A 14756-nucleotide genomic window follows, 5' to 3' on the forward strand; every position below is an offset into this window, starting at 1 on the left:
CAGGGCTAATTAAAGAAGCTGTTTGTTATATGTCAAATTAATGTGGTAGGTAATTACATAACTAAAACAAACCGAGGAAAGTGCGGAGGATGGACCATGGGTCCATCCTATGGATGGGTGGTCCCGGTTAGCCGGGAACTTTTCTCAAAATCTTCGACGAACAGAAGGATGATCATCGAAACGAATAACGAGAACGACGACTTAGAATTACCTATTACCCGATTCACGCTGTTTTAGGGGAACGGAAGGGGACTATGCCTCATGGCAGAGAGGTCGAGCCTTGCATCCCTCTCGTTTCCCATTCTCCTTGAACCAAGTGCAGCGTGAATCCGCTTCGGACTTGGCGTTTCTATGTAAAGTAGTTCGCTCGGGTCTGACGCTAGTTGCTGCTAGCTAATGACCAAACTAGAAAACCTTAATTCCGGTCGATCCTAAGTGGGAAATGGCCAGGACACTTCCGCTACGTGGCAGACGCGAAAAAACCTAGATTACAAAACCCGTAACATTCCATGGGAGTGCCGGGCGGAGTTCTCTAGACAGCCTTTCCGATGGACTGCCAAGACGTGTCCTAGAGGATTCTAGTGGACACGTTACAGCTCATATGTTGCATTATCAAAGGCATGTCTGACTATGTACGGCCCAAACCATCTTTTCACCATCTTCCGAAGTGCAGTATGCTGATTTTCAAGGCTGCTATCAAAGACCAATACCCAATCTCCCTCTTCTATTGCTTTTGGCCGCAAGCGATGCCTGCTGTCAAACCTGTCCTTATTTCTTAGTCTAGCAACCTTCAACCTGTCAATAGCTAGCTGAATATCCTCTGGGCTCCTCTCCAACTGTCGAATCCGAAGAGCTAAGAGCTCCTCTCTCATCAAATCCTCCTGCCAAGGTAAAACTGACCAAGTCAAAGCACAAGTCTCAATCGGCATAATAGGTTTCTGACCATACATCAACTCTGCAGGCATATATCCTGTGGTAACACTATGAGTTGTACGATCAGCCCATAAAGCAAATGGTAGAAGTCTTGGCCATTCTCCAATCGGTCCTCTGCATGCTTTGGCTAATGCTTTTACTATTGGCGGATGCCCTCTTTCACTCTTCCCATTTCCCTTTGGATTGTATGCTGTTGTTAGAGCCAACTTGATTCCTAGCTGAGAGAAAAACTCCCTAGCTTCATCTGCATCCAATTCACCACGATCCGCAGTGATCTTACCCACACAACCATACCTGCAGAAAATTTCCTCCAATAAGAACTTACACACTGCACTAGTGGTGTTCGTTCTCAAAGATCTGCCCTCAACATGATTGGTAAGATCCTCTCTAGCCAAAACAATGTATCTCATCTGCCATAGACCCATAGGCATGGTAACCAAATCAACTACCCACTTATAATGAATGCATAGCGGATAGGTCGGATGAAGCTCATCTCGATGACGCACTACTGAATACATCTACCAGTCTCTGCAAGTCTCAAAAAAGTGAGAAACATCTCTGTACATGCCTTTCCACCAATATTTCTCCTTGATTTTCTCATAAGTAGCCCATACTCCTCTATGACCAGCCCAAGGACTCTCATGAAACTCCCTCATCACCTGTAACTGTGACTCTCTATCGCAGACAACCCGCAAAGGTAATCCACCTCTTTTCTTCGGATGCTTCCAAAGAAATCCATCCTTGAGAAAATAACCATAGGCTTTCCTTCTGATCTTCTTGAACTCTTCATCCATCCATTCATCTCTTTTGCTTAGTGTACTAAGGTACCTGCCAATCTGCAACCAATCTCCAACATAGAGTTCATCTATGAAAGCCACAATATCATTGACGTGACAAACATGATCAACCATAGTGGCTGAAATTTCTGCATCATCCTCTTCTGCAACTAGAGTCTCCTTATCATCATATCTGGCTCTAGACAACATATCTGCCACTGGATTATCCTTCCCTGCTATGTGTTTAAATTCCGGATTTAATGACTTGATGTATGCAATCCATCTCAACATGGCTATATCCGGAGTAGAGCAACTTGTAATCATACCAATCAATGGCAAGCAATCTGTCTCTACCACAACTGAAGCTCCAATAAAGTACTCCTTGTCACATTTGAGAGCCGTGACAATCCCCAATAACTCCCTCTTGATTTGCGGATATCTCCTCTATCTCTCGTTTAGGACTTTCGCCCCAAACCGAATAGCATACCTATTTCCATCTGCATCATCTTGACCCACAGTCCAACCTATGCCAATTGGACTAGTGTCAATTGTCAATACAATAGGCCTTTCACAATTATAATCCGCTTTCCTGAGAGTAGGAGCATTCTGCAATAACTTCTTCAATTTTCGCATGGCTCTAGTGTGACTCTCATCCCAATAAAATTTCTGCCCCTTTCGAAGCAGCTGATACAAACAATCTGCTATGTGTGCAAAATGAGGTATCCAAATCATATAAAACACACAAGCACCAATGAATCTCCGTACCTCTGAAGTAGTAGAGCAATACTCTGCAATCTTGCCTATAGCATTCACCTTATCAGGTGAGGGTTTTCTGCCATAATATCCACACATATGCCCAACAATGACAATCTCATTCACTCCAAAAATAGATTTTTGGCCTGAAAGTGTCAAGTTTACTTCTTCTAACCTGGCCAAAATCTTCTCACATGCTGAAATATGATCAGCCACAAAGTATCTGCATCCCTGCTCATTTAGGCTCTCATTCTTCTCTTCTTCTGCACACCCCTTAATGGGCACATCATCCAAGAAAGGCATAGTAAGCTGAGGTATGTAATCACGAAGGACCTTATGCATGGCATTCATCATATGCGCAACAGAATTAGTGGCACCTTGAGGCAAGGTACACATCTTGACAAGCCCAATAGGAGTTCTCATGGTGGTTATGTCCCTGCTTTCCAAAGCCAGCTGAAACTGATCATATCTTGAATACAAATCACCCAAAGAATAGATGGCACATCCAGCAAATGCGTCTGCAAAATCATCCACAACTGGACCTATACCAACATTCCTGATAGTAACTCTGTTCACTGGCTGCATGTCCTGAATAAATCGGAGAGTACCATTCTTCTTTGGAACTGTAAACCACCTGTTTGAGTATGGTGCAGATGAAGGCTCAAGGATTCCCATCCTGATTTTCTCATTCAATAAATCAATCACCTTTGGCAAGTGTGCTTTAGGTACTGGAATAGGTCGGAGATTCCATGGAATATGAGGAATAGTAAAAATGACCATAGGAGTAACAATATCAGGATTCACACATCCAATCTCATGTGGGAAAAAAGCAAATCCCCTTCCATGACGCTCAAGCATCTCCTGAAAGCATTGCTTCTCTATGGGTAGCAAGAAATCACCATTTCCAATTTTCAATTCAGCAAGAGTCTCTGCTAAAAACTTATGACCAATATGCTCTGAATTCCTCAAAATTTGCTGTTTAGCAGCCCTCTCTATTTGCTTATCACTGTCAGGTGGAAGCGGTACAGCAACCGGCTTCACCTTCTTATCCACAGTTTTGTATTTCGTGTCAACCCTGGCTTCATTATGCTCTTCTGCATTACATAAATCTTGCTGTAAATCAGCAATTCTGCACTCCAATGGCTGAATATTCTCAGCCCTCTGCTCTATGGACTGCATAGGAACAGCCCCAAACTCTGAATGCTGAAATATTTCAGCAGTAAACTCTATTGGCTAAAAGTTTTCAACCCTCTGTGTCTCTGAAAGCTGATCATAACCAGCTAGAAACTCTGTTTGCTGAATTTCTTCAGCACTCAACACTCTTTGCTGAGTTACCTCAGCCTCTGACTCAATCTGTGACACAAAATCTGCAATTTCATGAAACATGTCCAGGGACTGCACTAATACATTACTATGACAATTCTGCATATCAGTTTTCAGCATATCTCCCATCTTTGTCATCGTATTTGCACAAATCACACTGTCATACATCCCATCTATGTGCTCATCATCCTCCAAAATTCCTGCATTTTTCAAAATTTTCTCCTTCCTCCATATATACTGCCTAGCAGCTCTAGGCAATCTAGAAGTCTTCTGATAACTCATTGAACTGTTTGCTGAAATCCCAACAAAACCGGAGGAGAAAACACTACTGCCAGGAGGCGAGAACTCCAATCTCCTCTGCTTTGTACCACCGTCGTCTCGCGAAACGGCGGTACCTAATGAAAACCCGAATCCCTCACAATGGGCAAAGGTGCATCTCTGAGAGTATCTCTGTTTCTAACATGGTTCACACATACAGTCATAAAATGAACTGCTCTCATACCATCTTTACTGCGAATCCATGCATAAGCAGATCCATCATCCATGACCTTTGTTTCCATGCGTATCTCTGTGATGAATGGCTGACCAAGAATTATGGGATATGAGCATGAATCCTGCACAAAGAAATGAAAATCCTCCTCTACATCACCAATAGAAACCCTGACACTAGGACAGGCAGCATACAAATCACCTCCAGTGTTATTGGCGGCTCTCATACGCCACCCATGCTCTACATCCATAGGCCATCTGTTACTCTCATAAACTCCATGAACTATGAGATGAATCTCTGAACCATGATCAACCAATGCAACATAAGGCACCGTTTTTCTCCAATCTTTACCATCGTCTCTGTAGTTGCCCTAGCCCAATGGCTCCGCGAAAAGTGACTACGTAGTATCATGACAGGCTCATCAATTTCAGCATAATGCATAGGCTGAACCCTCTTCTCTACCTGCGGAAAAACAGAAGCATTATCAACCATAACCTCATCCTCATCCCCAATCAAAACTCCCTGTGTATCAGTGGTAGACAATGCATGTCTTTTCCTCTTCAAGACCTCCTGAAACTGATCCTGAAACTCTCTTTTTGAGATGCCCAAAATCTCAGAAATAGTGAAAGTCACCTCACTGCCAAGTATCTTATCATTAAAGATTTTCTTCATGTCTGTAGATGTCTCAATATCAGACATCAATCTGAATCCTGGCTGCTTTCTCTCTCTAGGCTCTTGCCTCTTTTCTCTCTTTTGAGCATCCTCCATCTATCGATCTGGCCCTGGTCTTGAAGACGGTCCTGGAGTAGGTGGAGTAACAAACTCACCCCCTCTAGTCTTCTTAGCTGCACTTGGATTTTCTTCATCCCTCTTACGCTTCTCCTCAACGAATACATCTGCACCATGAGATTTAGCCAAATAAGCATAAATAGAATACCTGTCAATAGGCGAGTCCCAACCTGTCTCTGATCTGATGCTAGAGCCTGCACTAGTCAAAACAGTTTGCTGAATTTTCCCCTTGTTTACAGTCTCCATAGCATAAGTCCATAGCGCTGACTGAGTCTCTGATCCCTTCTCAATTTGGACTCCATATGCAGAAGCATCACCTCTAGCTGTCACATAAGAAGTACGCGCAGCCATGTCCTCCACTAACTTCTTCATTCCACCTTTACCAAAGTTGGTAGCAAGTGGAGCTCCTGTCTCAGTCAACCAAATCTTACCATCTTGCCCCCAATATACCAAATTCTTCCTCCTTGCATCCTGGAAAGAATCACAATCCCTGCAATGCTGATGATCCGTACTATCGCACCAAATACATCTCCGATCTCTCCTAGGTACACTAGGAGCACTCCTAGATGCAGTAGGAGCACTAGAAGAAGTAGTAGGCGCAGTCGAAGCAAACTGCTCCTTCAACTTTCCCACCAACTCCGCTTTGACTGACTCCAGTGTCAAATCTGTGATGCCTTTGATTATGTCATCAAGAGAGGTAGGCACCGATGGAGCGGATGGTTTTAGAGCAGAAGGTGTAGGCATCGGTCGTGGAACAGGAGGAATAGGTGGAGTGGAAACAGTAGGCACTGGCATAGGCCAAGAAACTGGCTGAAGAGGAGAATAAATAATAGGGATAGAAGTAGGCATAGGAGCTGATGATGGTGTAGGTGTCATGGAACCATTCTGTAGGCGAGTCTTCCATATCCTCCTCTTGGTCAAAGTCGAGACTGCATCCTGAGCATCCTGCCAATCCGTTTTAAGACCCATAGGCTTCGTGCGATCTTCAAGAAGCTCACCCAATTCTTCTTGAAGAGCAGGATCTGCAGCTTGCAAGAAAAACTCAACTTTTTCAACATCCAATGCTCTTTGTTCAATGGCATCAAGCTGACTATACCTTTCCTCAAATTCTCGAATCAACTCCGAAGTAGCTAGACCTTTGTTTGACATGTGGACCCACTCTCGGAATGACCGCCGAGTTGCCATACCAAAGTCCTCAAGGAAGTATTCTTCTTTCAAGGCCTTTTTAAAATCTTGCCAATGTGTATTTTGAATAAAAAGATCAGTCACTTTTGTCCTCAAAGCGGGTGTGACAAGACGAAGGAAGTACTTACTCATAAGTCCAGCAGGAACTCCAAAAACCCCCATCTTGATCTCATATGTCTTCAAATATGCTGAAACATTATGCCTGTCAAATAGCTTCTTCTCATTCTCAACTGCTTCAATAGCCTTAGTCGCATTGTTTGCATTCTCCTGCTCCGAATAGCGTTGCCTTTGTTGAGACAACTGCTGTTGATGCAATTGTTGTTGCTGCTGCATATACAATTGTGTTTGCTGATTTTGGAGCTGCATATACATGGACATATTCTGCAAAATCTGCTTTAGATCCTCCGTTGAAGTACTTGACGCAGCAGTCATTGATGGAGCTGAAGTAGACGCAGCTGGAGTTGTAGAAGAAGCTGAAATAGAGGCTGAAGTATCTCCCATCCTGAAATTCCTGCGACGCTTTCACGTCGGGTTCACCAAAGTTGTCGAAGGGTTTCGAAAGCAATGTCGCAACTTCAGAAGTCCTTGATAAATTTCAGGTTAGAAGATCAAGCGAGAGAATGAAGTCAAATGTGTTAGAAGTCGATGGATCAATCTCTGAATTATCAATGATCTCTTATGAATTCAATCCTTCTTATTTATCACATACATTCTTATAAGGTCACAAATCTGAATCCTCAATCATAGACTGTTTAAGTTTCTTTGGGTATGAAATACAAGCTCTGTCTCAATGCTACTGTCATCACTATCGTAGCTACAAGCCTTTACATGATGAAGGAAAGGTAATAACCTAATCAATTCCCAATTGTAGCAAGAGTATGGATACCCAAAGAAGAAGTGATTATGAAAGTATTCCTTGTCTTTCAGATATACTAAGATTCCATCAATGAAGATAGACTTGGATTTCTCTTCAGATTACTGAACATTATTTATAAGGTACTCCAAAAGATCATAAAAAACAATGCTTCCACTTGTTTCTGAAGCATTTAGAACAGCAGTGCTTCATCTTCTCCTGTTTACATGTGTAAAATAGAAATTGCCTTGCATATGTCCATGGCACTTGGCGGAAATAACAGAAATGGCCAAAATCCAATCTTAAAACCTGTCTTCTTGAAAGTCAATCAGTTGAACCTTCTAATAGAAGCTTCGGGAGCACTAGGATTTCAGCAAGAGGACCCATCAACAAGATGGAATTGAGCCAACTGCCAGAGATCTTCTCGTTGATCTTGTGAGGAAGATCCTTCCACAGCCCGCTCAGAATGTGAACTTGGTTAGGGGAGAAGGTGTAGACCACCTCCTTCATACGCACAAGAACCTTCCCTATCGCTCCCCAGATGCCTTGCGCTGCCTCAAATCACCCTGGCCGGAGAGTCGGTTGCTTCCTTTTGTCTCGCACAGTTTCTTCTGCAACACGGTCTTCCATTTCTTTCTCATAATCTTCTTCAGCTACAGTTACTCGCCCTTCTGAAGAGCTCGTCAGTTCGTCAACTTCAATTTGGCCTCGTTCTTGTCTTTTGCGGCTCCTTCTGTCTATCTTGTCTGTGAGCTTCCTCCTTCATTATTCGTTGATTTAGTCTTCTGCAAATTGTATCACCGATCTTTAACTTCGCAGTAGCTCGTTAAACTTCTCTTTGTCATCGTCTTCTGTTGCGTCTACAAGCTTCGTCTTCCAAAGCTTTGTTTTCCAAAGCTCTCTGTATGCCAAACTCACCTACTCTGGATCACCTTCATCATTCATCCCTTCTTCAACTGCATCACGGCCTCATCTTCTCAGCTCGACATCCTCTTCGCATCATCTTCAATCATCTTCCGTTGCTCTGATTTAATGCCGACTTCCTCCTCTCCGTGCTACCTTAAATCGATCCTTCTCCTTCCTTCAAGTCGAAGAATACTCCTAAAAAATGAGTCCCACTGTTGAACTCCAGAATGCTGTATATCATTCACTGTCCTTGAAAAAGCTCTCTTCCCTATTTTTCTGTGTATTTTTCTGATGCCAGGAGGCATATTCCACGGTGGATTCCGTGAGGTTTTACGGTGGATTCCGTAAACTTAGATGACCGGGGCTCATACGCAAAGAGGATTCTTTGTGCGAGAAGTTGATGGGGACGCCTGTCCTTTTCGGGCGTTTCATTAATTTAGTGTGTATATGGGTGATTCCATAGCGGGTGATTCTGCAAAATGCATATTAAATTAATAAACGTTTATGAGTTTAGAGTGCGCACTCGTAATAAATTAAGGTTAGGATTTATTTCTAACCAGTTGATTTATTTATGTAGCTGAAGACTGCTAGGTATTCACTTTTGTCGGTTTAATTGTGTTATTTTACTAACGATTGTGAATGCTTCAGTTGATGTGTAGAGATAGCAGCAGTGGCGGAGGAAAGCATTGGAGTCTAGCGGGTTTTCGACTCTTGGACTAGATTTTGATAGGCGCCACGCCTATATTTTGTTATGTCTATTGAGACATCGATTATTTATTATTATTTTGTATGCGCTTATGCGCCTGGATATGTTATTTCTATTTGGACATTGAGATTGGGCGTGCCAGACACTATGGGCACCGTCCATTAGCTTTATTTTCCTATTTTTGGTAGAAAGCAAACTCAAAAGCTAAAAGCTTATCATATTTTTGTAATTGGGCTATTATTGAGCATGAAGATTGGAAATATACATAAAATACATGCTTTGTGAAGCGCTCACACAAGGCATGGGGGAGATTGAACCCAATTTGTCTCTTGCCTCTTGTCGTGCTTGCTTTTACATGGGTTTTTGTGCTAAAAAGTAGAGTACTTTGTTCTTGGGGACCTTCTGGGATTCACCACGTGAGCTATCTGCGACCGATCTGCGCACCATTTTCCCCACCTTAAATCGATCCTTCTCCTTCCTTCATTTTCTTCATCATTCGTCTATTTTCCTCCTCTGTTCCCGTAATCGTCTCCTTTCGGGCTCTCCTCTGATTAGGCACAGAGTATCGTCTCTTTTTTTCCCTTTCCGATTCTCTGTTCAAAAATAGTATTCTTTTTCCCCCCCAAAAAGGCTCTTTCAAAATAGTACTTTTTTTTTGCTTTTGCTTTTTCACGCCCCCTTTGTCCATCATATTCTTGATTTTCTTCCAATCAATTCCCAATCCTTTGAGTCCCCATCACTGTAGAAATGGCAGGGATTCCATGCTCAAAGGCAAGCTGCACATGAGCCTCATGTTCATCCTTCGGAGAAAAGAACATGGTCAGCACATCCTTCTCTAACATGAGTCCTCCAAAACTTACAACACCACATTCCAGCAGCAAGTAATGAATCCAAAGTTAGCATTTGTAAGAAAAACAGGTTTGAGGTTTCCAAATTAGAAACTTTACTGAAAATCCACTGGTCTTCTTAAATTCCCTTGTTGATACCATTTGTATCTTTAGCATAAGCAAACAACTTGGGAAGCTCGGAAAAATCATATTCATTGCAGATCTAAAACCCATTCTCCTTCTAGTTTGTTTATACCAAATATCAGATTCAATCCCAAACAGCGCTTGTCTCTTCTGTAAAAATTGAACATGAACCAACTGAAAGCAAAATGTTCAAGCAAAGAAAAGCACAACGTCTACGTCTAAGTATGTACAAAGTAACAAATCACACGCATAACTTTTGGGTGGTTTTCACACCTCGAATGCGCAGCAATACGACAGGGGTAAGAAGAAGTTTCAAGTTCTACTGCAAGAAGAAAGGACATGCAATCGTAGATTGTTGTGTCAAGAAGGAAGATGAAAAGAATGGTACCCTTAAAGGTAAAGGGAAAGAGACAACCAATACGACTGAAGCAGAGTTGGATTTATTCATGGAAATCATTAAGGAAGTGTGCTCCTCGATGCAAGAAGAATCTACCACTGACTCATGGGTGTTGAATAGGTGGGCCTCCCGCCAACCAGAAAGGTCTATGCAGTTCTATGCAGCCTCTATAAGAATCCATCACTATGATGGTTGGAAATGCTGCAAAATGCCTTGGTGCGGGCACAGGTACTATTTATTTTGTTTCTGCAAATAGTGAAGTCAAAAGGCTTTCAAATGTATTGTATATTTTCAAAATTAGGAGAAACTGTTATCAGTTTTTGTTGCCATAACTGACCGTGGTCATGAAGTGAGGTTCAAGAAGATAGGTGCATAAATTCTTGACAGTGTTGGCAAAGTTGTTGGCAACACTAACTTGCCATAACTAATCTTGGTCATGAAGTGAGGTTCAAGAAGATAGGTGCATAGATTCTTGATAGTGTTGGCAAAGGAGAAAGAAGAAACAACCTATATGAGCTAAGTGCTCTTATAGCCACCGCTAGAGTGGGCACAAGTAAGCTTTGACATGAAAGGTTTGGACACATCAAATTTGCAGTGTTGAAGGAGATGCACAAGCAAGGAATGGTTGCTCACCTACCTACAATGGCTTAATTGAAGGAACCATGGGAAGCTTGTATGATGGGCAGGCAACAGAGAAAGACATTTCCATAGGAAAGCAAAAATAGAGCACAAGTTCCTCTAGAGTTGGTGCATGCTCACTTGTGCAGTAAGATGCCTACACAGGCCTAGGGAAGATCTTTTTATTTTATGTTGATTATCGATGAATACAGTAATAAGATGTGGGTGTACTTTCTGTGTGATAAGGCTCAAGCTTTTGGTAAGTTTAAAGAATGGCTAAAACTTGTTGAGAATGAAACATGGAAAATTGTGAAGAAATTTAGAACAGATGATGGTGGTGGTGAGTTCAACTCAAAGGATTTTGAAGAATTCTGCAAGAGCAAAGGAATCGAGTGTTAATTGACGACGCCTCACACACCTCAGTAGCAAAGTGTTGTGGAACGTAGGAATCACACCATTGTGGAGATGGCAAGATGCATGCTAAAGGGAAAGGGATTGCCTAAATATTTTTGGATTGAAGCTATTAATATTGTAGTCTACATTCTAAATCGGAGCTACACAAAGGCTCTCAAGGGAAAAACACCTCATGAGGCTTACACTGGTAAGAAACCATTTGTCTCACATTTCAGAATTTTTGGATGTGAATGTTATGCACATGTTTTAGATGAGAAGTTAAGCAAGTTAAAACCAAAAAGCAAAAAATGTATCTTCTTGGGTTATAGTGATAAGAAAAAGGCTTACAAATTATTTGACCAAGAGGCAAAGAAGATCATCATGAGCTGTGATGTGGTGTTCAAGGAGCAGCCACATACAGTGGAGGAGGAGAAGGCAAGTTCTTCCACTTTATCATCAAGTGAAGAAGTAGTCCACTATGAACCTGTCCCAAGAGATGTCCCTATCCTTAAGGAGGAGAAAGCATCATCTTCAGATGATAAGGAAAAAGTTTACCAACCTGACATCACCCCACCGGAAAAGCCATTGCCGCATTGGGTGAAGTAGCTCTATGGCCACAACAATCCTATGCCTACATCTATTGAGGAGAAGGTAGAGGAGGACCAAGGAGGTATCAGAGAAAAGAGAAGCAAATGAGGACTTCTGCTCACATAGTCAATATGGCCTTGATGACTAAGATTATGAGAGAAGTAAATGAGAAAATTGACTTAAAAGAAGCACTTGTAGATCCAACATGAAAGGTAGCTATGCAAGCCAAGTATGACAGCATAATGAAGAATGACACTTGGGAGCTAGTGGATCGGCTAGCAAAGCGGAAGGTTATTGGCACTAAGTGGATCTGGAAGGTAAAGTACAAGGCTGATGGTACCTTAGAAAAGTACAAAGCCAGAATGGTTTTCCCCAAGGATTTTCACATGTTCAAGGGTTTGATTTTCAAGAGTCATTTTTCCCAACTACCAGAATGACCACTATTTGCATAGTACTTGCAGTGACCATCCACAAGCAGTGGCCAATTTACCAAATGGATGTTAAGTCAGCGTTCTTAAATGGTGATGACCTCAAGGAGGAGGTGTATGTGGCTCAACCACTAGGGTATGAGGCCCCCCATTCTGAAAACAAAGTGTGTAAGCTAAAGAAGGCATTGTATGGGCTGAAAGAAGCCCCCAAAGCATAGTACCAGTAAGCTTAAACTTCAAAAGATATGCTCAGATACTAACTTATATGTTTACAAGGATGGTAAAAATTTTGTAGTGATTGTTCTATATGTGGACGACCTTCTTATTACAGGGGACTATAAAAAGTCTCGCAAGAGCCAGGAAAGATCTTCATCTCTTAAAAGAAGTATGCATGGGAGATCTTGAAGGCATTTGATAAGACCGAGTGCAAGGAGATAGCTACACCTATGGAGGTGAATGCAAAGTTTTCCGTTGAGGATACATCAGCACTAACACATATTGGGAGGTACAGGAGGTTGGTCGTATCTACTTGTGTAACACCATACCAGATATTAATTTTGATGTTGGTGTTTTGAGCAGGTTTGTCAGACCAAAAATGGCCCCAACACTAGCTATAGGCACTAGCTAAGCCTCTATAACACTCTCAAGAAAACCCCACATGGCCTCGTCGTAGCCAAGAGTGTCCAAGGGAACGCTGCACTAATCACTACTAGAGATCTTGTGTTTGTAGTATAACATAGTCCAATGATTTCCCTTCCTTACTCCTCAGAGGGAAATCCCACACATCTTGGTATAATATACCACATAACACAAACATAGAGGAGACACCCCTTCGGCTAAATGCCGTGGCCCCACTACAGCTCTCCTACACCGATAGGATTGGCCCCTCGATGTGTTGCTCTAACATAGAGAACATACGAACAATATCCACTCTTATATATTTTGAATGATCTAGGAGATTTGATATTTTCCTACAAATCTTGCCCCAAGAAACTGTTCATCTATCCTACAGCTCCGGTTTCCTTACACACTCCATGTAGGTCATTGTTTGGAAAGCAATTGCCATGCACCCATGTTTGATACCATGTTATGCTCAATGCAAATGTGGATGACCATTGTGCTCAAGCATTTTATCATTAGAAACCAGCTAGGTGAAGTGTAAAAACAACCCTTCATTTATTTTTCAACTAATCGTACGTGCGGCATTGATAAAGACTAGCACCGAATTCCTTCATGCTACTAGTCTCCTTAATTCAAACGATAATCCATCCTATATGTTGTGCATAGACAAAATCATTGTATTTTTTGGTTTTCTTTCATATTTCAGAGAGAATGCAACATGGGAAATCAAGAACAATCAAAATCAAGCACTTTCTTTAATCATTTTCTATAAAACAAAAGAACTGCTTACTTAAGCATAAAAACTATGATTTTTGAGGCTCATATCTCATAGACGGGAGGCCGCTGATGCTTCTTCTTTGCCATTAGCATACTCTCTCATCCTGATCTACATCCTCCATTGTCTAGCATCATCATTTGCTCTAGATACTTCATCACAACCCTCCCCCTTCTCTCTTGATTTGATGCATATGAACAACCACAAAGAGGAGAGAGGAGAGAGAAAGACTAAAAATAGATTTCTTAATCCTCCATGAAAACGACAAAAATTACAACCATCTCCTTCCTTTCTTTTCGCTAATCATGAATCTCCCTCTCTCTCTTTGATTTCGGATGGGCAAATAAACTCGAATTTGAGATCCGTCTGGGACAGGTGGCTCCGTAGCATCGAAATCCATCATCTTAGCCTTTGTTGCGTACTTTTTGGCTCTTGGATCTTGTAGAGCTGCTTTATAACACCAAACCTTACAGGGATTAAATGGGGGGTCAAATGACCTCCGATCAACAAACCAAGACTTGTGTTGGATTCTTGACGTCGAAATGCATCTAGAAACACTCCATCTCGGCCATCTGCCACCGTTTGATTTTTCATAAAATTTTGGTCTTTGGTGCTTCCTGGGCACTTTTCTGCTCCAAAACCGCCTCAACTGCTTCAAGAACCAGTCCAAACTGGCTCCTAAAATCCAACTCTCATTGGCGACCATGGGATAGGGTGACTTAGCCTCTGGAATTCCACAAATAGCTGCACATGCATAACCACAAAGAGCATCAAGATGATACTAAAAATAAACAACAAAACACATCACAGCTCTCTCTCTATCCCCTGACAGAACCAAGGCATGAAAATCCACAAGGGATAGGCCCAGCATAATCAAATAGAAATATGGAATGAGTCTCTAACCAACTGCTCTAATACAGACTAGCTAAAAATCTTGTCAAAGAGGTCATCCTAGTGGTGGTCTAAACTACCTACCTAACTTAGGACAACTGGATTAGGATCTCCTACTAGGCGAGGACTCCTATAGCCTGCTCATCATATTTTTCTTGTAACACATTTTCCATTCAAGGTTTCATAATCAGGCATGTAAAAAGAAGGGACTTGAGTGTAGAGTGACCCAAGGAGAATAAGGCATCGGCCTCAGGTCTTGACTCAATACCTAAGAACCTACCAAGCCCTTGCGAGGCGACACTTAATCCTTTTTTGATACTCACTTTTATTTTTGCTCCAACCTTCCTTTCTTTTCTTTTC

This window comes from Lygodium microphyllum, chromosome 9 (genome assembly GCF_053477565.2).
Source record: "Lygodium microphyllum isolate KBCC chromosome 9, Lygodium_microphyllum_v1.1.10, whole genome shotgun sequence".
Lineage (NCBI taxonomy): Eukaryota > Viridiplantae > Streptophyta > Polypodiopsida > Schizaeales > Lygodiaceae > Lygodium > Lygodium microphyllum.